The sequence below is a fragment of the Euphorbia lathyris genome, chromosome 9 (genome assembly GCF_963576675.1).
Source record: "Euphorbia lathyris chromosome 9, ddEupLath1.1, whole genome shotgun sequence".
Lineage (NCBI taxonomy): Eukaryota > Viridiplantae > Streptophyta > Magnoliopsida > Malpighiales > Euphorbiaceae > Euphorbia > Euphorbia lathyris.
The window spans coordinates 6,589,296-6,616,924 of NC_088918.1; the positions used below are offsets into that span (position 1 = coordinate 6,589,296).

General features: G+C 36.6%; 1 long non-coding RNA gene and 1 pseudogene across 1 annotated transcript; one reads left to right on the plus strand and one right to left on the minus strand.

Moving 5' to 3' along the window:
- Window positions 1-7,137: 7,137 nt before the first annotated feature.
- On the minus strand, window positions 7,138-16,385 carry LOC136207234 (uncharacterized; annotated as a pseudogene).
- A 5,756-nt stretch (window positions 16,386-22,141) lies between these two features.
- LOC136206378 (uncharacterized) lies at window positions 22,142-24,246 on the plus strand. The gene is made up of 3 exons (XR_010676271.1): window positions 22,142-23,122; window positions 23,228-23,873; window positions 24,090-24,246. It is a non-coding gene; the product is annotated as an uncharacterized lncRNA (long non-coding RNA).
- The last annotated feature ends 3,383 nt before the right edge of the window (window positions 24,247-27,629 follow it).

A 27,629-nucleotide genomic window follows, 5' to 3' on the forward strand; every position in this document is an offset into this window, starting at 1 on the left:
CGATATCTAAAGCGCCTTATAATTAGAATGTTTTCCAACAATAAGGAGGTATTGGTTGCTTAACTAGATACTCCGATTTCTAATAGTGAAAACAATGAAGACTAGAGTTTTGAATAATCCTCTGAGATTCTCTTAAACCCTATATTTATAGGTTTTCACGGTTTCTTTTAGGTTTTTAGGCTGTTAGCTTCTTATTTTTCTAGACCAGTTTAGTCCAAAACCTAAAACTCATAAATCTTCTTTTGCTATTGTTAATTGATGCGTTATTTATTGATTAATTTTAAACCAGTCTGTAAAAACCAGTAATTTTCTCCAAAGAAAATACATGTACTTTCACTTTTTTTCAAATACTTATATGTAGAATATCTTTTGTCAATACGTATCTGTGGAATATCTTTTGTCTAAACGGGGACTGATGTTTTTGTTTTGTCAAAAACGATGATCTTTTAATTTGACACTAAAAATGACAGTTAACAATCTTAAATTGGAAAATTTTAAGAATTAAAGTTTTTTAGTACCGTATTCACTACCAACCAATTTTTTTATTTTTCAATATCATCATTTTGGAATTTTTTTCTCTAAACATTTATTTTCATTCTCCTCATTAAACAACACCTAAATATCCTCAAAAGTAAACGTTTAAAATTGAAGTGTTTTTTTAATAAGAATCTGGGACGAGGAGACTGTGACAACCTGACATCCCAACTAGGTCGGCACCCAGGCTTACACAGACTCCAAACCCTTAAATAAAAAGATAAATGAAAAAATGTATGTACAGGGGATTAGGAGAAATGAATGTAAAAAATATTCAAGCGATCATTAATAATAAAAGAGGAACAAAAGGGTGGCGCAGATGGCCACCATGTGATGTCGAAAGAGCTGTAGCCGTAATTAGCCAAGGCGTCAGCCACCTGGTTGCCCTCACGATAGATGTGAGATATCAGTATGTTCATGTTCCTGCAGATTGCGAGAATTCTGAGCCAGTCTTGTCTGACAGTCCAAGGAACCGCTGTAGCGCGCTGTTTTAGCAAGCTAACAACAAAAGTGGAATCCGACTCTATCCACAGATTCTTCCAATCTTTCTCCCATGCCAAGTCTATTGCAAAGATGACCGCTTTAAGTTCAGCAATGTGGGCATGCGCATTTGCTATTGGGAAAGCAAAGCATCCCTTCGGGAATCCTCTACAGTTCCTGAAGATGCCTCATGCGCTCGCCGGTCCTGGAGAGCCTTTCGGGGAGCCGTTAGTGTTGACTTTTATCCACCCAGCAAACGGTGGGCACCAGTGCACGAAAGTGAAATTAGGGGCAGCCGAGGGTCTAGCTCGCCAAGGATTAATCTGGTGCACCTCGTTGATGAAGCGGCAAAGGAGAGAGGGAACCATTTGGATTGAAGGGAGACCATTGTTGAAGATTGCCTTGTTTCTTATATGCCAAAGGAACCATGGCGCCGTGACGATGGCTATTCGCCAGTACTTGACTCTTTGGCGAGGCAATTGCTGCTGCAACAAAGATAAGAAGAAAGAGGGGAAGGTACCTGACCATGTAATCACCGCATCTAGAAGCATGCTAATCGTATTCCAAACCAGCCTCGCATAGGAGCAAGTAGCGAACAAGTGATCTAATGTTTCAGTGTCACGTTTACACAGCTTGCAACGACTTGCAAGATGGAGGCTGCGGTTCTGAAGTAATACCTGTACCGAGATCTTGTTGTGCAGTAACAGCCAACACATAAAGGATCTTCTTGGAGGAATGTAATTAGACCATATTTTGTTTCCCCAGTCCGTAGAAGGAGATTCGCTGAGAAAGTTGTAATAGATCTTGGCGGTTATCAGACCTGTTGGAGAAGGCGACTAGTAACATGTATCCGAGGGATCCAGGCCTCTGCTAATCTGTCTAATGTTGGACTCTATTTGAACCGGAAAAAAGGTAATGTTTTCCCAGCTATCACCAATGAGGAAATTGTCTACTCCATCTAGATAGTTGGCATGCAGCCGATACGGGATTTCCAATTGGTCAGCCACCGGTGGCTTAATCCAGTGATCGGTCTAGAAATTCAGCTTAGAAACCGACCCAATCCACCAATTGGATTGATTTCGAATATCAGTGAAGATTTTCCTACAAGATCCCCAGATCGCTGAAGTACTGATATAGTTTCGCGGCTGCCCTGACTTGTTAGAAAACAGATCCCAACAGAATTTGGCCAGTAGGCTTTGGTTAAGCAAAGACAGATTCTTTATGCCCAAACCCCCTCCATCAATCCCTTTATAGCAAGTACTCCACGAGACCGTAATAAGCTTTCGAGAATCTTTATCTCCAGTCCACTAGAAATTCCTGAGCGCCTTATTGAGAGAGGCCAGCAAGCCTATAGGCCATTTATATATCATTAGGGAGTGTATTAAAGCCCCAGTTAATGAAGACTTAATCAAGGTAAGCCTTCCTGCCATGGACAAAGAATGACCTTTCCAATTACTGAATTTAGCTAAGAACCGATCAGCAAGGGGCTGGAGATACCTCTTTTTGGGAGCCCCTCTGAATAAGGGTACGCCTAAGTATGAGAAGGGAAAAAGCCTGGCTCGAATGCTAAGGGTGGCGGTCAATCTCATGCGTCTACTGCCATTGACGGAGGACCCGAAGTAAATAGTCGACTTTTCCCAGCTGACAGCCTGACCGGAAAGATTCTCATACAATTTAAAGAGCTCTCTGATGCACTTCATATTTCTCAAAGTAGCCTTACTAAAAAGGAGCATGTCATCTGCATACAAGAGATGAGAAGGGAAGGTTACCGTTATTCATAGGAATAAACACACCTTTGCTTTCAAGTCTGGCGATCCATCTCGAGAAAAAATCTTCTGCAATTCCAAATAAAATTGGAGAAAGCGGATCCCCCTGCCGGACACCACAAGAACAGCCAAAGTAGCCTTTAGGATTTCCTTCCAGAAGAACTGAGATTTTAGCCGACAACAGTATACTCAGAATCCAGTTACGAAAGGCTAGAGAGAAGCCAAAAGCTTCCATTACTGATAGCAAAAAATTCCAATCCAGGGTATCAAAGGCCTTTTTGATATCAATCTTAAGGGCCATGTTCCCCCCATAACATTTTTTGTCAAGCATATTGATCCCCTCGGATGCAGCGGCAATACATTGGTGGATATTCCTACCCTGAACAAATCCAAATTGATTAACAGATACAATTTTCGCAGCTATAGGAGACAGCCTGTCAGCCAGAAGTTTAGCAATAATTTTGTAGCTGAAATTACCCATCACAATAGGGCGAAATTGAGAAATGACAGATGCTTCATTAGATTTTGGGATAAGAGCCATGAGGTTAGAGTTCATACCAGGGAGGATGTACCCTGAGTCGAAAAAGCTAGAAACCATGATGCAGACGTCCTGACCAATTATGTCCCAGAACTCATGGTAGAATAGACCGCTAAAACCGTCTGGGCCCGGAGCACTATCTCCGCTTAAATTAAAAGTTGTTGTCTTGATTTCCTCCGCCGTAGGACTCTTGGTGAGGGAGTCATTGTCTGCATCCGAGACAAGACTTGGAATCAGCTCGCAAACAGGGCTCAAGTCAACAGGACTGCTATTACTGGTGAACAGCACTGAATAGAAGTCAACTACATGGTCTGCAATTATGTTCTCGTCGGAGGTGTGCACACCATCTACAGTAAGAGCGCCAAGGGACGAGTGGATCTTTTTCATTTTTGCGCAGCGGTGGAAGAAGGTGGAGTTGCGATCGCCCGCCTTCAGCCACTTGACCCGACTTTGATCTTTAAAGAGGAGCTCTTGTCTGTGAAGTTGTAGGTCAAGCTCTTCTTGCGCTCTATTATGCCTATCTGCTCTATTCGGATTAATTCCCAAATCTGAGATTTCAAGTTGGATCAATTCATGTCTAGATGTGGCCCCTGCAATATTAGCCGATAGCCTACCAAAAATATTTCTATTCCAGCTCTTCAAAACAGGCCGCAACGTTTTCAACTTGTGCGTAAGGAGCTAGGCGGGTGGGAGAGAAAGGTGCGAACTGGACCAATGCTCAGAGATTACCTCGCGAAGCGACGTATGAGTTAACCACATGGAGAGGAATCTGAATCTAGCTTTTCTAGTGATTCATGAAGTGCAACTGACTATCAGGGGGAAGTGATCGGATCTGTGATGGGCAAGAGCAGAGCCTACGACTCGATCCCAAGAATCCATGAAGTTTTCATTTACCAATGCACGGTCAAGACGGAATTCCACATGATCATTACCCTGACGCCCATTAGACCATGTGAACTGATTACCCGTGGTGCTAACCTCCACCAGCCCACCGTTATCAACGAAGTTTCTAAACTCAAGGCAAGAACTCCTAGACGGACATCTACCAGTTTTCTCATGAGAGCCAGTAATTGCATTAAAGTCCCCCAACACTAACCATTTATTGTCATTGCTGTTAAAAGCCAAAAGAGAAGACCAAAGATCCCTTCGGGAAATAGCCGAGGTACTACCATAGACAAAGGACATGATGAAGTCATTACCTTGTGAAGTGTAGTTGATTGTGATGTGTTGCTCGTGGGAGCTAAGCAGCAGGAGCGGCGAGGGAGCGCCAATTTTTAAAAGCAACCAGATAGAGCCACAATTATTTTGGGCAACTAATTGTAGATTGAGTGAGGACCAGAAGGAGGGATGGATCTGATCAAATAGGACTCTACACCATATATGGCCTACTGCAGCGAGAACAATAGGTTGCATTAGGAGTCTAAGAGTGTTACAATTGGCCAAAAAATGGGTTAAGGCAACACTTTTGGTCACTCTAAAAGCGTTGGTATTTTCACCATTGCCCATGCTGTCAAAGGCAACAGTTACTTACTGAAATGCAACGCCACAAAAACCGTTGCCGATTTTACAACAAAGGCAACAGAATATCTCAGACTATAAAAAGCAACGTTCTTTGAACCCTAAAAGCAACATATTTAAGATAACAAAAGTGTTGCCATAAGTAAGCAGAGGCAACATTATGTTGTAAAAGCAACGCTTTTTTGTCAGTAAAGCAACAATTTTTTTACAGTAAAGACAACACTACAATTTTTAGCAACACTTTTTATTTTATTAATGCAATAATATTTTATTTTAAATGCAACATTTTCTTATTCTTGAGCAACATTTCTCAATTGTTATTGCAACATATCTTAATAAAAAAAAGCAACAATTTATAATATGAAACGCAACAATTATCAAATAAATGGGAACATAACATTTGTTTATAAAAAAAAACCCAACTATCAACAAAAGTACCTAACATTACAATTTAAGAGTACAATATCTAACAACCATAAGCATAAATAAATCATTTTTCCTTCATTAACATGCTTCTGAAGGAAAAGAGTCCTTAGTGTTTGGAAAAGCAAATACCCATCCGAATTTAGATTTACTGTTGGGTTCATTTGGACCAACCTTTGCATAATAGTGCCAACTTAAGCTTTCATAGTCTTTTTCATTTCATCTCTAACTTCAATCTTTAGTTCATTCCTCATCTCCTCTCTAATTGCGGCTTTTATTTGTTCAATTGTCTCATCAGAAATGTTTTTCTTACTTATAGAAGCTCAAGATTCAGGAGTGCCTTTTCTTTTCTTGATGTGGCATATCCTACCAACAAGCTATGAGCGACCATGAGATGATTCTTCACGAAGTATTTCCTCAACTATCTGAGTGTTTTCGCCTCCAAATGACAACTTTTCTTCAAGCCTTGCCTATAATCCAAATAATAAAAACTCTTAATTTTCAGAGAACTGTAACTTTACCAATCATATAGTATATACTTTACAAATGAACTATAAATTTCACAGAGATTTCCTTATGGTGCAAACCAGGAACTTAGTGCCTAAATCTAAATATATCACTCAAGTTACCACTTAAGTTATCATATGCAAAAATTATCACTCAAGTTAGAATTTAAATCTAAATATATATCCTTGCACTTATTTCCTGAATATATCTAACAATACGTAAGAACTAAAATGAAAAAACCAAAGTACACTGTTCAACCTGAAAATCCTTAATTTGCAGTTGTTGTTTAACCTTAAAATCCAATTTTTGAATAGCAATTTCAACCTAAAAACCATAACAATGCCTAAAGATGCCAAAATATCATTGCAAATTATAGTTTTTGATATAAACAAAGCTTATTATTGTAATTGGAGAAAGAATGGGTATCATATGGAGTGGAGTGTTTTAGCTTTTTCATGTGAATAGACGCGGTCTGACAAAGCAAAAGATTCAATACTCCTAAAATCCAATTTACATGTGCTTTAGCTTTTGTAGTTTCTGTTCAACCTTAAAATCAAATCTTTGAAGAGCAATTTCAACCTAAAAATTCAAATAATCCTACTAGTTAACACTCATACAAAAAAAATCATAACAATACCTAAAGATGCTATTTTAATTATATCATTGACTTACAAGTTTGTCTGCAGTTGAATTGTCTTCATCTTTATATTGATGGCCTTCCTTTCTTTCCAAGTTGCTACAAAAAGTTTTGCCTTTGACAGTTCCACTTGATCGGGTTTCTTAAGTTGCTTAGATAGACTCATTGCTGGAGTGGCCACTTACTACTTGGTGTCGAAACACTTGGTCATTTCTATAGCAGGCACAAAGGCATTTCCTCTGGCCATACCTAGGTGGAATAGCTCCAAGCATTGTTGTGGTGTCAAACACCTGATCATAGTAGGAGAAAGTATTGCTAGGATATACTTGGTCCCAGCACCAGCCATCTGCTTCCAGATGGATTCACGGAAATTAGCTGACACCTTCTCTAAATCTTAAGCACTGCTCTTCCCATCCCAAAAAAGATTTCAAAGCAAACTTAAGCTATCTCTTAGGTCCCATACCACGATATCCAACAATGTGAGAAGCCATTTTTGTTCTGTTTTACAACACCACAACATATCAAAGTTCAGTTTCCTCCATTCAAATATTAAATCAGGAATGAACAAATAATATGCATACACAGGCTTCTCAAAATGAAGCAAGTCAATACTATGATTAAACAATATTAAGAAATAACTTCAATAGAAAGACATAAAAGCTATATTTGGCGTGCAACACAAAAGGCAGACAACAAAACACAAGGAACAAAAAAGACTATTCCTGGTCATCTACCGGAGCTGGACTGTGGAAGCATTCTTTATCGGAACCACAATTTCATTTGTGGGAGCTCCCGCCACAAGATCACATAGCGGAGACCGTACAGCTGTCTAGTAAAAACATATCAATTTCCCTCTTTGCCCTTGGCCTTGTTTCTCCTATAGTAAACCTTTAATTCTCTAGGACCTGTTGTTGCTGAAGTATGGTTGAGAATTTCTTCTCACACGTTCTCTATCAATGATGCACTCCAGAGCAGCAGCACTAATCATTTATAAATTTAAAAAAAATATCAGAATTTATAGTTTTTTTGTAAAAAGATAAAACAACTCCGAGTAGTGACTTTTTTATCATAAAAGTTCAGTAGAGAAGGTTTAAGTTCAATCCAAAGCGAAGGAAAGTCTCAAAGACACAACCAATTTATGGAAGAGCTTACATATCACTCTATTTATATGAGGACTCCAACAAAGACAACGAGAATCGAATATAGATGGAATACGATAAGAGTTGTTTTCTTACAGTTAAGGCCTAGGCTGTAAATGAGTCGAGCCGCACATGAGCAGCTTAACGTTCAAGTCGATAAAAGCTCGACCGTGTTCGACTTGATTTATAAAGAAGCTGAACTTGAGAATTGCAAACTCGACTCGAAAACCTGCCAACAAGATCTGTTATAAGTTTATAATCAAACTCATGAACAAAATTAATAAGCTACTCATGAGCAGCTCATATATATAATGTTAAACTCGAGTTCAAACTCATTAAAAAAATTAATGATCTAAACATGTTCAGCTCAGTTCTTGTTGGCTCGATTATAGCCTTACTAAGGCCACCCTCAACAGCAAAGCCTAGTAGTGAATGGTTATGAGTTTGTGAATGGTAGGAAGACAATGGGGATGTGTTTAAAATAGGAAAAATAATAGGCATAGCAAGCTTCCTCTTTAAAGAAAACCTGATTACTATAATTATAGAGCAGAAAACAAAATTGTGCTGCCACTTCCACTTGCCTTTCTTTTTTCAATATCGTCCCATCTCATCTCTTCTTTCTTATTACTCAACAAGATTACTATAAGTATATAATTGCTAGTGGACCCTTTTATTTCTATCCAATACATAATGGGATCTGATTTAATTTACTTTTGACAGAATTACTCCTAATTTATATATGATCAGCTTTCTTCATCGGAATCACATATATATTTAAGTTTCATCAAATCCTCTTCCACTGCATTCAATAATTAATTTCACACTTTCAGATTTGATCCATATATAGTTGTGCAACAAAATGTATATATTCATCCATATATATATACTCATATATCTATATATAACAAGTGCTTTCCTTTTCTATCGAATCCCAAGCACATCTGGTGTTTCTTTGATTTAACCCAATAAATTTCACAGATAAGACTTTTTCAATTTCTTTTTTAGAATAATTGCATGGATATAATGATACCTGGAATAGATGAATTTAGATTTATAAATTCATTGTATAATTTACAATTGCAGTTAATTGATTAGTGGTAAATTTGTCAGTTTAACCCGTCATGATCGAAGTGAAGCTTGGTCTTCAATAATCTAGTAGTCTACTATACTTTCAGTAACTAATTAAATCAATTGTTATGGTCAGAAAGGGACAGCAAAAAAATACAAGCAAGGTCATTCTATAATTATTTAAAAGAAAATTCTTACTTGTGTTCTACGAGATTCAAATTGGGGCTTAATCAGACTGACTAGTGTCGCATCTTCCTTCATAATATTAACAACAGCAGACATGAACTGTACCAAATTAAATGGACAATATGAACAAACTATTGGAAAGTACAGATTTAGATCTAGGAACATAAAGAGGGTAACATCTTTTGATAAAAAAGGTTGAGTAAGAAGACAATTCAGCAAAAGGAATGGTTGGACTACTAGTCAAATGTTTGTAACAAGGCAACATGAATATATCCAATGCTAGGAGGAGGTCTACCAAGAGTATTGAGATGAATGAGAGATCTAGTCGTCACCAAATCAACGGTTTGGGGGAGTCCATGTTGAGTAAGAAGACAATTCAGCAAAAGGAATGGTTGGACTACTAGTCAAATGTTTGTAACAAGGCAACATGAATATATCCAATGCTAGGAGGAGGTTGTGAACGGTAAGTTTAAACTTGTTCCAGGGTCAATTCAGTTAGTTTTGTTCCTGGTCTTTAGGAGATAGTTATCTAGTTATCTATTTTTATGCAAAACAAATCGTGTGATTTAGTCATCCATAATACACGATGTTAGGTTTTCTTAGTGGCTGAATTTGTGTAACAAACTCCACTCTCAAGTTGTATAAGTAGGAGGTGGAGTTGAGGTTTTAAAAAAAAAAAAAATTTTATCTGTACTACTGTTTCCTCATATTGAATGCAGAAAGAATTTGCTTCAAACACTTATACCTTGTGTTTTCAATTTACTGTGTTTATTTTGTGAGTTCTGAAGAGAAAACAAAGTTGGCTTTTTCCAACATCTGGTATCAGAGCTTGACGATCGAATTCACAAAATATGACTCACCCTGAGAAAGAAAGCTCGAAATTGAAAGACAAGGAATCAACACACCCAACCAAAAATAATTCTCCATCAGATAATGACAAGGATGGATCTGTGTCATTGAAGTATCCAATGCTGACTAGGAGCAATTATGCAGCATGGGCCATCAAGATGGAGGTGTTCATGATGGCTCAAGGAGTATGGGAAGCTGTGGAGGCTACAGGACCTGTTGAAACCAGGAAGGACAAGATGGCTCTTGCGGCCATTTATCAAGGCATAAGTGAAGATACTCTACTTCAGTTAGGCGCTAAGAAGACTGCCAAGGAAGCATGGAACATGCTAAAGACCATGAACCTTGGAGCCGAGAGGGTAAAGGAAGTCAGAACTCAATCATTGTGGAGAGAGTTCGAAGCCATGAAGATGAGTGATGGAGGCAGTATTGATGATTTTACTGGAAAACTTCAGATTGTTGTCAACAAGCTAAGAGGGTTAGGCAACAATGTGGAAGAAGAAATGGTGGTGAAGAAGTTGCTGAGATCAACTTCATCAAAGTTCCTACAGATTGCATCCACAATTGAGGAGTTTGGTGATCTAAAAACCAAGACCACAGATGAGGTTATTGGATCACTCAAAGCTCATGAGGAGAGGATGCAAGGACATGGATTCAAGGGAGATGAAACTGTTCTTCTCACCAGAGCAGAATGGAAGGCAAGAGAAGACAGCAAGTCAAAAAGGAAGAATTTCGTGGATCAAGGAAACAACAGCCATGGAAGAGGCAGAGGCCGTGGAAGAGGTAGAGGAAGTGGTGGTTCTCAAAGGAGGGAGGAAGAACCTCAACAGAAAAGGAAGTTTGACAAGTCAAAGGTCAAATGCTATGCCTGCAGGGAGATGGGTCATTTTGCATCTGAGTGCCCATTAAAGGAGAAAGATGAGCAGGCAAACTTGACAGAGAAAGATGATGAGCCTGCACTACTATTGATTGAGACTTGTGAGTTGATAAAGTCACAAGCCTCACAAAGAAAAGTAACTGAGCAGACTACAAGTGGAGGAGCCAACAAGGAGTCAGGTTGGTACCTTGACACTGGAGCAAGCAACCACATGACAGGTGACATAAGTTGCTTTACAGACATTGATCAATCCATTAGTGGTAAGGTCAGGTTTGGAGATGGCTCAGTTATTGATATACATGGGCTAGGGTCAGTGTTGTTCCAATGCAAAAATGGAGAGCACCTAACTCTGTCCAATGTGTACTATATACCAAGATTGAAGAGCAACATAATAAGCCTTGGGCAACTTGATGAAGCTGGCAGCAGAGTTATCATAGAGGAAGGTGCATTGAGGGTCTATGACAGCAAAAACAAACTCATATTCAAGGTGAAAAGGCAGCACAACAAACTCTTCATTGCAAACCTGGAGACAGCTCAGAAAATATGTTTAGTGGCAAGCTTGATAGATAAGGCTTGGCTATGGCATGCCAGGTATGGTCATTTGAACTTTCAAGCTTTGAGAAGGCTAACAAGTCAAAAGATGGTGGAGGGAATGCCCGAAATTGCTCAAGCAAACCAAGTCTGTGATGGTTGTGTGATAGGGAAGCAACACAGAAATTCATTCCCGCAAAAAGCAGTGTTCAGAGCAACACAGAAACTTGAATTGGTCCATGGAGACTTGTGTGGACCAATTACACCAGCTACACCAGGAGGTAACAAGTACTTCCTACTTCTTGTTGATGATTATTCACGTTTTATGTGGGTAACACTACTGAAAGATAAGAGTGAAGCTTTTAAGGCTTTTAAGAAATTTAAAAGTCTTGTGGAGAATGAAGTTGCAGGAAAACTAAAGTGTTTCAGGACAGACCGAGGGGGAGAGTTCACTTCTCTTGAGTTCAAGAAATTCTGTGATGATGAAGGAGTGAAGAGACACCTCACAGCACCATATTCTCCTCAACAAAACGGAGTTGTTGAGAGGAGAAACCAGACTATCATGGAGATGGCAAGAAGCATCATGAAAACGAAGCAGGTGCCAGCTAAGTTCTGGGGTGAGGCAGTGAAAACTTCAGTGTACATTCTGAATAGAGCTCCAACAAAGAGTGTAGAAAAGATGACACCATATCAAGCATGGCGTGGGAAGGCTCCAAATGTACAACATTTGCGTGTATTTGGGTGTCTAGCCCATTCCAAAGTAGTGTCACCGCATCTTACCAAACTCGAAGATAGAAGCATCAAGACTTTCCTGCTTGGTTATGAGGATGGGTCCAAGGCTTACAGATTGCTGGATCCAATCAAAGAAAGAGTCATAGTGAGCAGGGATGTTGTATTTGAGGAAGAAAAAAACTGGTCATGGTTGGATGATCAAGGAGCAGAGAAGACAGATTTTGGTGGGACTTTCACAGTCCAAGTAAGCCAAGAAGAACATAGAAGGAGAGATACAGATCAAATGCCAAATTTCCATGAGGAAAATGAAGCTGTAACTCCTCCTCAAACTGCTCAAGTTTCTCCTCAAAGCACACCAAGTACAAGCTCTAGTTCAAGCTCGAGTGAAGGGCACCAGAACTTTAGATCTCTGCAGGAAATCTATGATGCAACTAGGGAAATAGATGAAGAAGCAGGACTGTGTTTCTTCTTGTCTATTGAAGAACCCTCTACTTATACAGAAGCTGTTAAGAACAAGAACTGGAGAGAAGCTATGGCGTTGGAGATTGGTTCCATACAGACAAATGGAACCTGGGAGTTATCTGACCTGCCAAAGAATCACAAGGCCATTGGTTTGAAGTGGGTCTTCAAGTTGAAGAAAGATCCAGAAGGGAAGATAATCAAGCACAAGGCCAGATTAGTAGCAAAGGGATATGTTCAGAAATATGGAGTTGACTACAAGGAAGTGTTTGCTCCAGTAGCAAGGCTGGAAACAGTGAGGACTCTGCTTGCATATTCTGCACAAAGAAAGTGGGATGTCCATCATATGGATGTCAAAACGGCTTTCTTAAATGGAGAACTAAAGGAAGAAGTGTATGTAGCACAACCATAGGGGTTTGTAGATAAAGGCAATCCAAGCAAAGTGCTGAAGCTGCATAAAGCCCTGTATGGGTTAAAACAGGCACCAAGAGCTTGGAATGAGAAGTTGGATGAGTGTCTAAAGTCTCTGAGCTTCAAACGATGTCCAATTGAGCATTCTCTGTACATTAAGAAGACAGGAGAAGATGTCACAATTGTGGGAGTGTATGTGGATGATCTCATCCTCACTGGCTCAAGTGCAGAACTCATCGAGAAATTCAAACGAGAAATGATGCAGAAATTTGAGATGAGTGATCTGGGGCTTTTGAGTTACTACTTAGGGATAGAGGTAAAGCAAAATGGAGAAGCCATAACACTGTGCCAATCAGCCTATGCAAGAAAAATTCTTGAGAAAATGGGAATGACAGATTGCAACATTTGTCATATTCCTATGGAGCCAAGGTGCAAACTGAGCAAGTATGATGGAGAACCATCAGTAGATGCAACCACGTACAGGAGTATTATTGGAAGCTTGAGATATCTGGTAAACACTCGCCCAGATCTTGCTTATTCATTTGGAGTTGTAAGCAGATACATGGAGGCTCCAACCATTGCACACATGAGTGCTGTCAAGCAGATTCTGAGGTATGTAAGAGGAACACTTGATGTTGGATGTGTGTACAAGAAAGACCAAGCAAATGAAGATTTGGTTGGTTACAGTGACAGTGACCTTGCAGGGGACACTGATGACAGAAAGAGCACAACTGGTGTGCTGTTCTTCCTTGGAGAAAGTCCTATTACTTGGGTGTCACAGAAGCAAAGAATTGTGGCACTCTCATCATGTGAAGCTGAGTATATTGCAGCAACAGGGAGTGCTTGTCAAGGGATTTGGCTCACAAGACTGATGGAAAGCCTAAGAGGAGATGGACAAGTGAAGCCAGTACTGAAAGTTGACAACAAATCTGCAATTGCCTTGGCTAAGAACCCAGTCCACCATGAAAGGAGTAAACATATTGATACAAGGTATCACTTCATTCGTGAATGTGTTGAGAATGGTGATGTCAAGCTGGAGTACACTTAAACAGAAATTCAACTAGCTGATATCCTGGCAAAGCCAGTTGGAAGACAGAGATTCCTTGAGCTGAAGGATAAGATCGGTGTGAGCATCGTCAAAGGTAAACAAGTTTAAGGGAGTGAATGTGAACGGTAAGTTTAAACTTGTTCCAGGGTCAATTCAGTTAGTTTTGTTCCTGGTCTTTAGGAGATAGTTATCTAGTTATCTATTTTTATGCAAAACAAATCGTGTGATTTAGTCATCCATAATACACGATGTTAGGTTTTCTTAGTGGCTGAATTTGTGTAACAAACTCCACTCTCAAGTTGTATAAGTAGGAGGTGGAGTTGAGGTTTTTAAAAAAAAAAATTTTTTATCTGTACTGCTGTTTCCTCATATTGAATGCAGAAAGAATTTGCTTCAAACACTTGTACCTTGTGCTTTCAATTTACTGTGTTTATTTTGTGAGTTCTGAAGAGAAAACAAAGTTGGCTTTTTCCAACAAAGGTCTACCAAGAGTATTGAGATGAATGAGAGATCTAGTCATCACCAAATCAACGGTTTGGGGGAGTCCATGGAGTTGTCTTAAATTTGTCCTTTCTACCACATTAACATGTTAATCTCGGTGAACTTTGTCTGCTAGCTGATGAAAAAGTTAATGACTAAATACCATCAACCAACACTAAGAAACCAACAACTAAGAAACCAACAACTAAGAAACGAATGTTTGGACATTACACTGCCAATTACAATGCAGTAAATCACCTACATACATATTTTGGAACTTCAGCCTATGTCAGAAATAGGTCTGCCTGCTCTATTCACCACCTTCCCATTCACAAATACTTTCCCTAAGTAAGGATGCACACAACAACTAAGTGAACACGTAACATAAAACATTGTTATGGTATTACTTCTGATGAAGGACAAGTAAGCAATTCAGACCACAAAGTGGCTCAAGATGACATTATTACATACGTCCAATTACAGCATCAAGACAAATTCAAATACAGGAAATACGAGTATTACTAACTGAGATAATGACCAACATGGAAGGCATAGATACATTTCCAAAACCATCAACATATATTGAAGAACCCAGCTAACCTTACAAAATCCATGACTGCATAAATGTTCGGTTGTATTGCTGGAACCTTTCAAGACATATTTCGTCCAACCTGTTCTTCCTAAGAAGTGGAATAACAGCCTGAAAAAAAATAAGAAAGCAATCTAAAGAGAAAAGAGAAAAGAGGAGACAATATACTAGTTAACTAGCACGAGAGACTCGCAAGGGGATCTTCACTAAGCAATGGTAAACCGAATCAGTGAGAGCAGCGAAGACTGGTGGAGGCTGCTGTTTTTGCGTTGCCTCTGTGGCGTCAATTTCTCAAATAGGGAAATCGTTCATTGGTGAAGATGGAGTAGGGTTGCCGATTATCAAAGGGATCGACCGTGAAGATGGAGGAGGGTTTTTTAGCGTTGCCTCGGTTGCCTATGATTGCAAATTGGAAATTTCTCAAATAGGGAAATCGTGCTTTGGTGAAGATGGAGTAGGGTTTGTCAATTATCAAAGGGATAGACTGTAAAGATGGAGGAGGGTTTGCAACAGAAAACCTTTGGTGAAGATGAAGGAGGGTTACCAAAGGGGAGGCCTTTGGTCAATACGAAGAGAGAAATGGAAACCACACAGAGAGAACTGAAAAGATACAAGAAAGTGAGAAAGGCTAGGTGTATTCTTTTTGGGGGAAATGAAAAGAAAAAAGTTGAATAATTACATTTGGAGGGAGATGAAATTTTAAGGAAAGGTCGGCGCGATTTAGTTCTTAATTAATTGGACCAAATTCTTAATATATTAATTAATTTAATTTTGTAGTTGGTTTTTTATTAGTTTTTTACATGACTATATAAGAAATATTATTACATTATTTTACACTATTTTTAGTCAATAAATGCAATTATTTACAAACTATATATATAGAATCCTTAAATAATAAGTGTTGAAACTAAATTTATCAAATTAATTAGGTATAATGATTTTATTTTATTAAATGCAACACCGGGATAGTACTTTAACATGGTACATCGTTGCTTTATCTAATTATCAAGTTAAATAAGGCAACGACATATCGGAAATATCATATTAGTGTTGCCTTCATTCAAATTGAACAATGAAAAATGCATCAAAGGCAACATTTCAAGCATAATCCTTGCATTAGATTTACATAAACATGACCAACAAAAAACAATTGGTAATGCAACGATTTATGGCAACAATTTCTGAAAATTGGTTGCTATAGGCAATCTATGGTGTAGTGATCATCGGTTCTGCGATGCAAAGGATGTCCGGGTGGTTAACATTACATAGGAGCCGAAGAGCTTGCTGCGTTCGGGGGTTACCGAGACCCCTGCAGTTCCAGTACATTACAATCATCGATACCGGAAGGGTATCCTGCTCTGCCTTTTGGACCGAGTTTCACTGAGAGATGGTGCAGAAGAATGTTTCTTTTTTTTTACGCTTAATGTCCAAGGGGATTCTTCAGATTCAGCCGAGATAATCACCCTATCCTTCCGTATTTTTCTGGCCCATTCTAAATCCACAGGAGTATCCATCAGATGCTTTGTAATGGCCTCATGGAATTGAAGTTGCTCACAGTTCACAGTGCCTGTCCCATCGCTGCTATCGGTATTCTGATGCTGCCCCTGCCTTTGCATCTGGATCAGTTCGTGACTCTCAATGTTAGATACCGTTCCGTAGTTCTGCAATTGCTGTAGCCCCTACTCTTGCTGATCATAATCAGAATCCGGCCTTCTGCCGTCTTCGCTAACATCTCCCCATTTCCTGGCTTCAGCCCCGGCGTCCTGCTTTTCAAGTCCATGGACTATCAATTGTAAATTCTCCAGATTAACGTCAGATCTGTTTGCTTCCTTTGGCACAGTCTTGCTTGTGGAGGCGGTAGGCTCTTCCTTTCGCGGATGCATAGGCTGCTTTCCATCCTGCTATTGTGCTTTGACATGTCTTGTCGAGCTGTTTTTACGGCATTGCGCGGCTGAGTGGCCAATATTAGCACAGATAGAGCATATGACAGGCAAATGTCCATATTCAATATACACTCATTGTTTCCTATCATCAGTATCCACCCGAATCTTGGATTGAATGTCTTTTGACAGGTCTACATCAATTAGGACCCTGGCGTAATGCCCAAACTCTCCATTGACGGTATTGTGATCAAACCTTAATGGGATTCCCACAACACAGGCAATACTGGCAAGTATACGGGGGTCCCAAAATTCCCAAGGGAGATTATAAAAGCGAACCCATACTGCTTATAATATCACCAAGTCTTTGAATTATTCAATTTTGAGGTCGTCAATGCTTATTTTTTTTAATTGAAAGAGGTCGTCAATGCTTATTTCAATTTTGAGATCCTTATTTTTAGAAAAGCGAAAAATCTTCGTCGTTTTCTAATCGTAAAAAAGAAACATATGTCCCAGTTTGGTGAAAACTAAAATTCACATATACCTCATTAACAAAACAAGAAAGCAAATGAGGTTTTTTTTTTACTTTATCCAAATTTATGTCCCCTTTAAAAGTAAAAATGTGTCATTTTACCAAAGTTTCAATCAACTTTGATTTAATTTAAAATTAATCAATTAAGTAAATGGATGCTTACAAAAAAAATCAATTAAGTAAATGGATGAATGAGTAAATAATTCATTAATTAAAAATAACAAAACCATATTTATGAGTTTTAAATTTTGGACTGGATTGATCTAGAAAGATAACAAGATGACATTTTAAAACTTTAAAAGAAACCGTTAAACCCTGTAAATATAGGGTTTAAAAGAATTTCCGAGAGATGCTTAAAATCCTAGAATTTATTGTTTTTTATTATTCTTAAAAGTAATAGTATTTAGACATCAGAGTGTAGAGTGTCTACGCTGAGCAAACCGATAGAAAATCAATTTTCTATAAACTACATATGTTTATGTTTGCTTATTCATAAATAGTTGTGTTACCAAAGATGAAAATGATAAATATAGAAGTTTAGTATTAGCTAGCGTGTACTTTCTATCTATTCATTTATACTTATTATATTCATTTAATATGTAAAATTACTAAAACACATATTATATTTGTTTTGTTTTTCTTTCATCTTTAGACTATATGTAAAATTAATAGTAATAATTTTTTTATAAACCATATGGTATTTTAGACCGACGGTTAAAACTAGTCTAGATTCGAATAGGATATATTCATCTCAAAACGCAAAAGTTGCTCATCAAATATTTTAATTACTATTGCATTCAGCAGCGTGTCTATACAAATTTCAAACTAATATGTAAAAACTGAATAAATATTTTTTTGGCCCCTTTAAAAGCTAAAAATGTGTGGTTTTACCAAATTTTACCCATGATGCTAAATTAAATTAAAACTATTAACCCAAATTAAATACTTAGATAGTAACATTAAGTTGAAATACATCAAATTCAATTTTTTAATTTATTCAGTTAATATTTTGAATTTCAATGAAATTTTCAATCAAAAACATTAGGAATAATTTTAAGAGCCCATTAATTCCAAAGCTACCTCAAAAGTAATTTCCCAAAGTCACAAAATAAAATAATTAAAAATCAATTTATTCATGAGGTATGCCAAATGGGCGAAAATAACACACAAACCGGAAATGAGCAAAAATAATATTGAAAGATGAAATCAATTTATTCATGATTAAGTCATGATCATATTCCAAAAAGTTTAATTGCTTCCTAAACTTTTAAAGTGTTATGATAGCCCTTCAATTTATATAAAATGTAATAAATTGATCATCCGAGTGCAAAAAAAAAAAAAAAAAGTTAAATGGAAAAGAGGTATTCCACGCATCTTAGAATGGGGTACAGATCATCTAGAGTTGAAATCCTCTACAGTTGGTGGAGTTGTAATCTCAACCATTAATTGCAACATTAATAGATGAGCTTTAATTGATAAATTTTAATATTTAATTAGTCATTTATTGATCAATCAAATCTCATCCATTCATTTTGTAATTAATGGTTGAGATGCATATAACTCCACCAACTGTAGAAGATTTCAACTCTAGAGGATCTCTACCCGTGGAGTTGTAATCTCAACCATTAATTGCAACATTAATGGATGAGATTTAATTGATAAATTTTAATATTTAATTAGTCATTTATTGATCAATCAAATCTGGGTAGAGATCCTCTAGAGTTAAAATCTTCTACAGTTGGTGGAGTTATATGCATCTCAAGCATTACATAATTCAAAAAGAAATTAAAAAACAATTTATTAATTTTGTCAACTATATTATTTGATCAATGGCTTAATAGACATCCAGCCGCTTAAACTTGTAACTTTTTTTAACCTGACCCCCTCAACTTAGGGGACAACCTCTCAACCCCCTTAACTCTCCAAAAACATCACATACAACCCCTTAAACTTGTAACTTTTTTTTACCTGCCCCCCTCAACTTAGGGGACAACCTCTCAACCCCCTTAACTCTCTAAAAATATCACATACAGCCCCTTACACCCCTATATTCGGTCAAAATATTGACCCGTATAGAAAACGCGCTTGACTGTTGACCACACCAATGCCACATGTCATTTTTTGATTTAAGAAGAAAGGGGATTTTTTTACCGTTTAAGTTTCTAAAGCCAACCTTCACGCGCTTTCTAATGAGCGCAATCCCAACTTATTCCATTAAGGGGCTATATTTGATGTTTTTAGAGAGTTGAAGGGGTTGAGAGGTTGTCCCCTAAGTTGAGGGGGTCGGGTGAAACAAAGTTGCAAGTTTAAGGGGTTGTATGTGATGTTTTTGGAGAGTTAAGGGGGTTGAGAGGTTGTCCCCTAAGTTGAGGGGGCCAGGTGAAAAAAAATTACAAGTTTAGGGGGCTGAATACCTATTAAGCCTTGATCAATTGATTACATTTTACGCAAGTTCAGAGGACTAACTCAACATTTTATTCAAATTGAGAAGGCAATCATGTATTAAGCCAAGAAATTACAGAGATTATCAGAAAATGGCAGCAACCTCTCTTCTGCACCACTGGTGACGGCGCCACCACCAAACTGGAATTGGTTTGGAGGATTCACCAAATCCACCTTCACTTTCTCCATTCACATCAAATCTCACCGTCACTGGCGGCTCAGTCACCACCACCATCCCTTCAGCACCGCCTTCAGCACACTACAACAAAAACTGTCTATAGAGGCAGTTTTTTTTGCTTGTAGGGGCGGTTAAAACCGCCCCTACAAAGTCTAGGGGCGGTTTTACCAACCGCCCCAAATCTGCCGCCAAAGGAGGCCGGAGCTACAAAATCGCGACGAAAAACACCACCGACGGGGTAGAGTAATTCAAATCGAGAATGTTCAGATAGATCAACTGAAGTTTCCACCACCGCAACAGAAGTCGCTCCGTCAATTCTTATGATTATGTCGATAAAGATTTGATCAATTACGCATTGAAGATAATTCAAATCGAGAATGTTCAGACAGATCAAGTTTTTTCCGGTGAGACTATGGAACATCACCTGAGTTACCTCCATTTCCCGGTTCTCCTTTCTCTGCTTCCTCAGCTGCTCAATTGCTTTGCTGATTCTTTGCCGGAGAAAATTGTCTTGGTTAAGCATTTTCTTGCTCTGCTCCATTTCCGGCATCATTTTGAACCGATGAACAACTTGTTGAACGCCGTACACAGACTCCGGCCCACAGTCATAAGGGCTGTAAATGATTGCACACGCCGGAATTTCACAAAGAGTAGTTAATTCACAAAGAGTGGTTAATTCACTGATCTTCTTCAACATACCTTTCTTCTTCCTCTTCTTTCTCATTTCTTTTCCTAGAATGAAATTATGTGAAATTCTGGTAATGGAACTAACACCATGAATATGAATGAAAGAATGTGAAATTCAGAAAATGAACATTCTACTTATAGGTATTTGGGATAATTATCATTTAATATAAAATCCTATAATATACAATCTTGGTTGTCAAAGAGTAGTTTTTATTTTTTTTTAAGAAATTAAAAATGAAGTTATTACTTGCTCAATTATATTACTTAATCCATTGATTACATTTTACGCAAATTTATGAGACTAACTGAACATCTATCTATACTATTAAAGCAGGAACCTCACTTGCCAGGTGTTAAGCTAATACAAGCTTAACTGATGTGTCAATTTCACATAAAAGCTTCAATTTTATTTTACATGTACACGTTTCAAAGTAACACCTAATTTATTATTCAACTGCTCCCTCTTCGCTCTTTGAATCTCGCCTTTTGATGAGCTCCCACTCTCTCAAAAATCCAACTACATTTAAGGAAAAATTCACTCTCATGATTCACTTAACTGTCCCCTCTATTCGACTCCGTCGACGCCTTTCTCTTCGATTGCGATGGTTACTCTTTACTCACTCGACATGGATTGGAAATTTTCTGAAGAATCTCTTTGTCAAACACATTTCTGAAGAATTTTCACTGCTTTTGCATTTGACTTTTTGCTTCGGTCGGTTTGTCGATCTACTTTTTTTTTATTTTATGATCCTGTCTAGAATTCAGGCATCAATAATAAACAATTACGTAAAGAAGAACCTTAAATGCAAGGATCTAGGAGCCGAAAATCGCAATTCTCTGACCTCTTCGGCTAATCTTCTGCAAGCACTTCTTCCTTCATCCATGGCAAGTTCAGCGCCCTTTCAGTACAATAAGGGTACTATCAGTAAATATTGCCCTTAATTTATACCATTTTATATTAAAGAATTTAATATGGTTCAAATGCTATATAGACAATATTATATCTCAAGGTTTTGCATCTGCAATTTATATTCTTAGAACTTGCAGCTTAAAAGGCAAGATAAGGGGGAAAAATGAACCTAATGTAGGTTACACGCTGAGACAATGACACCCGCAGTTCAAAGATCCATAAATGGTAGGGGTAACCTCACTATTAAAATTGCCCTTTTCCTAATTTCTTTTCTGAACAAACTGCATTCTTATTTCTGGATAATCGTTCTTACAAGTCAGTTTTCCTGATGTTGTCTTTCATTATATCTCGAGTTTCCATTGCTTGGGGTTTTCTTAATTTCGGAGATTTGTTGTTCTTTGGAGTAGCAGTGACAAATATGATGGCTCCAAAATCAATTCAATATTGCTTACTAAGAGCTCCCTTAATAGTGAGTTTTCTTATTACCTTTAAGATTTTAGGTTAATATTCATTTTCCCTGTCTGTTTTTTTTCCATAACCTTTTATGGGTATTAGTGTTGAGAATGGAAAGCTATCATATTTACTCTGTTTGATTTGATGAGGTTCCAATGCTATTTATTTGATTTTTTTAACTGGAAGTTTTTATTGACGATTGAAATTGTTAGATCACTCTACTTAGGTCTGTACATGGAATGTTGGAGGAAAACTTCCACCTAATGATCTAGATATTGACGACTGGATTGATAGGGATGATCCTGCAGACATCTATTTGTTCGGGTATGTACTTTTATTTTGTTTTCCTCCCATCTGTTATTGCATTTACTCCATTTTTCATGTTATGTTCAATCCATTGCTTTGTCCTAATTTATATGATAACACATCGGATGTTTCATTTTTAGTTTAAGAAACTGAATTGAATATTTTGTTTCAGTTATATTTCGGTTTTCATATTGGTTAGTTCAGTAACAGAGTCAATTGTTTTGATAAAAAAACTGGGGTGGTTGTTGCTGCATTCTCAGGTAATTTTTCCAGTTCTGTCTATAACAATTTGATTAAGTATTGATTATATAATAATTTGAGTTACTATTAGTTTCATTATTGCTTTGTGATTGTTCTATTTATGTTCTTAGTTTTTTTTACTATATTATCCTGCCTCTTATTTGCATACACACCTGTTGATATTGTTCCTTACTGTTTTTGGTTCCAAATTCCCCACAAACAGATTCTTTACATGAAAATTCTGATATACGTTCTGTCCATATGTGCACTCAAATTATCCTTAAAGTTTAGTTTCTTTGAAAGATTGATAATTTTCTATGCTCATTTAGAGTTCATTTGATTATATTTCCACTTTGGTTTGGCAAGATGATGAGTTTCTATTTACAGTAAAACCCTATTAATTAAAACAATCTGAAAATGGCGTTCAATTATATTCTTCGCTCTAAATTGCCTTTTGAAATTGAAATTGGAGGCTTGCAAGTTCTTCCGAACATCCAAAATGAATCTCTGATGGCTTCAGGTGGAAGCATTCCCAAATGGATTTTGGGAGATCAGGCCTATTACAGTGTTATTTTTGTATGCAGTTTCCCGAGAGGCCTATTACAGTGTGCATCTTTTGCTTTAATTTTTAGATTAACATTCTTAACAAGCTTCAGGACAGTTGAGTAGTCAGACACGAATTGAATCTCCCTTATTGAGAATTCACTAAACAGATGTGAATAAAGGTGATGTGTTGTGGTACGAATTCTCATTTTGTGTTTTGTTGTTCATTTTCATTTTTCCTTCTTTTTTTCTCTGTGTTTCTCATGAAATTTTGTTCTCTAATGTAGCCGATGATCTGTCAGGTAAATTCCTAGGCTCCATTCATTTTATAGTTTCCATTTTTCTAAAGGTCTCAGGTTCTTTGAAATGATTTTGTTGTATTAATGTTTCCATTTTTGAAGAACTTGGAAGTGGACATCACTGATCTCTAAAGATTCTTTTTTCCATTGGCATCTTCTACTTTCTAGGGAACTAGGGTTCAAAAGGCTTGAGTTACTCAACATGGCCTATGAGTTCTATAATTCTATTTATTGATTTCTATTCTATTTTTGTTGAGCACTTGCTGAATCTGAGCAAGTGCTTGGAATATTTGAGTTTTGGCTTTTTTTTCCAGTGTGTTTGAGGGGTTCAAAGGTGAGCTAAGGCTTTTCACCAGAGCTGCAAGCAACCAATATGGTGATATTTTTTAATTTTAGAGTTATATATAGATTTTCGCCAGAGTTGCAAGCAACGGAGATTGTTTTATTTTTTAATTTTGGAGTTAATATAGCTTTATGTTTTCAAATTCTACTATTATCCTGTCTCTACTCTTTTCTTTCTATAGCTAACCACATCCTTTATTTTTTGAAATTCTTCGAACCAGCTTCTCTTCACGTTATACCTCTTATCATTCCGGCGATTATTCCAATTCTCATGCTCGCCTGGTTTTATAGGGTAAGATTTTTCCTATCTTCTCCCCTTCCAGTAGTGTATTGATTTTCAAATAATCTTAATGCATAGATTAAGATCAATTTCTTCATCAAGGGTGTTATGGCCTACTTATGTTTCATATAAGATACAATTTGGACTATCTAAATTTGTTCTGATACTATTTCTGAACTTTTATACAGTTGATTTCATCTTATATACTTTTTCTTTGTTATGCTTCAGTTTTGCATATATTACTTCCCTCTCTGTCATTCGGAATTCCAATTTCAAATCCCAACTTTGAGTTTGGGTCTTCAATTTGCTGTTTCGCAAGAGTTGAAGCCAACATTACGGTAATCACTTTGTTACTTTATATTCATGCGAGGATAACATGTTCAATTATGACATTTTTTTTGACTGAGAAATTGTTTGGTATTTTTGTGTTTTCTATCAATTTTTTGCTGTTCAGTTCTCTGTTCTTAAGTATTTTTTAGATAGTTACTAATAGTTATGAGAGCTAAGTTATTTAGAGTTACTTTCTTAATTAGTTATTAAGAGTTATATGATTTACATGAGTTACTAATAGTTATGAGAGAAGTTATTTAGAGTTACTTTCTTTTTCAGGAGCTCCTATCAGCAGGAACAGATACAAGTAGCAACACAATTGAATTGACATTGGCACAACTCATAAAAAACCCTGAATGCTTGAAGAAACTTGAAGAAGAAATAGCAACACAATTTTCTGAAGTGTGTAATAATAAGTTAATATTCAACTTTTCAAGTGTTGGATGAAAAGTATGTTCATTGATATTTTTGGCCTTTAAACTCTTTTAACATCCTTTTTTTCGTGTTTTTGAATGATTAGATTGGATATTGTTGATGGCCTTTAAACTCTTTTAACACCCTTTGTTTTTTTGTGTGTTTGAATGATCGGATTGGATATTGTTATTGTTGTCATTAATAACACAAACACTCAAGAAATATGTTTGATATTTATCTTATGTTGGTATGTGATTATATAAAGTTAAAATTTTGGTTATATTTATCTTATTTTAGTAATAAAAATCAAACTATATTTGATATCAATTTTAGCTATAAGGTTAATGGGAATGATAAGTTGTATAAAAAAAAAATAAATTTTGTTTTATTTATATGAAATTTAATTTACTAAAATACTTTTAAAAAAATTAATGAAAATATAAATTTAAAAAATACAAATATTATCCGATATTTATATTAAATAATTTACTTTATATTATTAAAATTTTATAGATAGATATATAAGTAAAGAAATGGAAAAAAAGTCCGTGCATTGCACGGGCCTGAAGCTAGTTTTAAGAAAGTTCAGGACCAATCAAAACAAGTTCTAGAAATGACTAGACCAGAGATTATCAGAAAACGCCAGCAACATCTTCTCCGCCACCGGTGGCTGGCCACCACCAAACTGGAATTGGCTTGGAGGGTTAACCAAATCCATAAACTGGAATTGCCTCCGCACACTTTCTCCATTCACATCAAATCTCCCCGTCACTGGCGGCTGAGTCACCACCACCATCCCTTCAACACGGCCTTCAGCAACCGAAATTTCCACCACCGCAACAGAAGCCGCTCCGGCATAAGAATTATTAACCGTTAGGGTTTCAATTTTTATGATTATCTCGATCAAGTTTTGATCAATTACCCATGGAAGATAATTTAAATCGAGAATGTTCAGATAGATCAAGGTTTTTCCGGTGAGACTATGGAAAATCACCAGAGTTACCTCCATTTCCCGGTTCTCATTTCTCTGCTCAATTGCTTTGTTGATTCTTTGCCGGAGAAAACTGTCTTGATTAAGCATTTTCTTGCTCCGTTCCATTTCCGGCATCATTTAGAACCGATGAACAACTTTTTGAACACCGGTAGACCGCCAGACCTCTGGCCGACAATCATAAGGGCTGTAAATGATTGCACACGCCGGAATTTGACAAAGAGTAGTTAATTCACAAAGAGTGGTTAATTCACTGATCTTCTTCAACAGACCCTTCTTCTTCCTCTTCTTCTTCCTCTTCCGCCTGAATGTTGCTTTTCTGACTAAATCATTATCTATGAAGTCAAGTTTCACCTTCTTTCTCATTTCTTTTCCCAGAATGAAATTATGTGAAATTCTGAAAATGGAAGTGTTTTTTTAGTGAAAGACAGAAAATAAAACTAAGACCATGAATGTGAAATTCAGAAAATCAGCATTCTACTTATAGGGTAATTGGGATAATTATCATTTAATATAAAATCATATAATATACAATCTTGGTTGTCATTTCTATACACATTTTTAATATACATGAACATGACAGTGAAACCTTGGTTGGCATTTAGAGGATTGTTTGGCATTTCTTTTTTAAATTTAGGTGATTGGTTAATTACATTTAAGTGTGGTATCTTTATAATTAAACAGACACCCAATTTTAAATATCTTTATTTGAACGTTTCGGTATATATCTTACGAAATGAGATTATTTGTATAGACATATGGATAATTATAATAAATTGTCACGGTTATATTTATAATTAGATATGTGACCTATATGGTTACCTATTCCGGATATTTTTCTTTTAATGTGGTTATGTTTACAATTAGATAAGTATTATACGTGGTTACTGATATGAACTGGTCGGACCATATATATATATATATATATATATATATATATATATAATGTGGATGTTATTATTATAATTATTTTATCTGTATGATGTAGTTGTTGATTAATTAATTAATTTATATATATGAATTTATTACATGCTTTAATTCATTTTAGGAGCAAAATGTGTTTAAATAAAAAGATTAAATTAGATTTTAAATGAAAACTTTTAGACCTACCCTTGACAGGGGCATCTCTATTGGATCCCCGGGTTGGCACTAAAGAAGTAGGAAGGTCAGAAAATCGTAAATCAAGACAAACCTACGGTTAAAAAACCTCTCTAGGAGTTTTGCAGGAAACTAAGAAAAAAATCTGCAAATTCTCTTCTTCTTCCTTTCTCTTCCATTTTTCTATCAATTTTTCTAATTTGTTGATCTACTTTGAGGAGGACGAAGGGTCTTCCTTCTTCCTCCTCACACCGGGTTAGATTTCTATTTCTTTTATTGCTTTTTTAGTCTGTATTCATATATTTCATTGGAACTCTATATCTGTCTGATTGTATCTGCTTTCTGTTATTCTATCGTTTATGCTTTTTTCGGATTTAGCAAGAGCGGAAATGGTTTATCTTGTTCGTAGATCAATCAATCTATGTGGTTGCAACAAAAAAAGGACTCAGATCCGAATGTTCGAAATGGTCTAAAGGATGAAGTTTGGATTGCAGATGTCTTTCTACAGATTTGGATTTACGAGAAATATATTGTTGTTTTGTGTTTTTTATGCCTTTTATGGTGTCTTCTTGCTCTTTGTAGTCATTTTCATCCCTTTGTGGATATTGTATTTGTTTCTTGTAATCATCTAAGGTTTTATTCCTTACATTTTGCTTGTTGTACTTCTTTTCTTATCTAATAAAATTATAAGCATTTTCTCAAAAAAAAAAAAAAATTAGATTTTAAATGTAAAAATGCTTAGATGAAATGGTTTTCCAAAATAATATTTTTTATTATAAATTCGATTATGTAATAATTAATGCTTGTTTTCCGAACAATCAATCTTAATTTAAAAGTTTTCAAAACGGATCCGGATCCTCTTCTGTTTTAGTAAAACAGGAGAGGTGCATTTCATTAAATCCTAGCCCTTCTTTGAATATAAAGGACTAGGATTT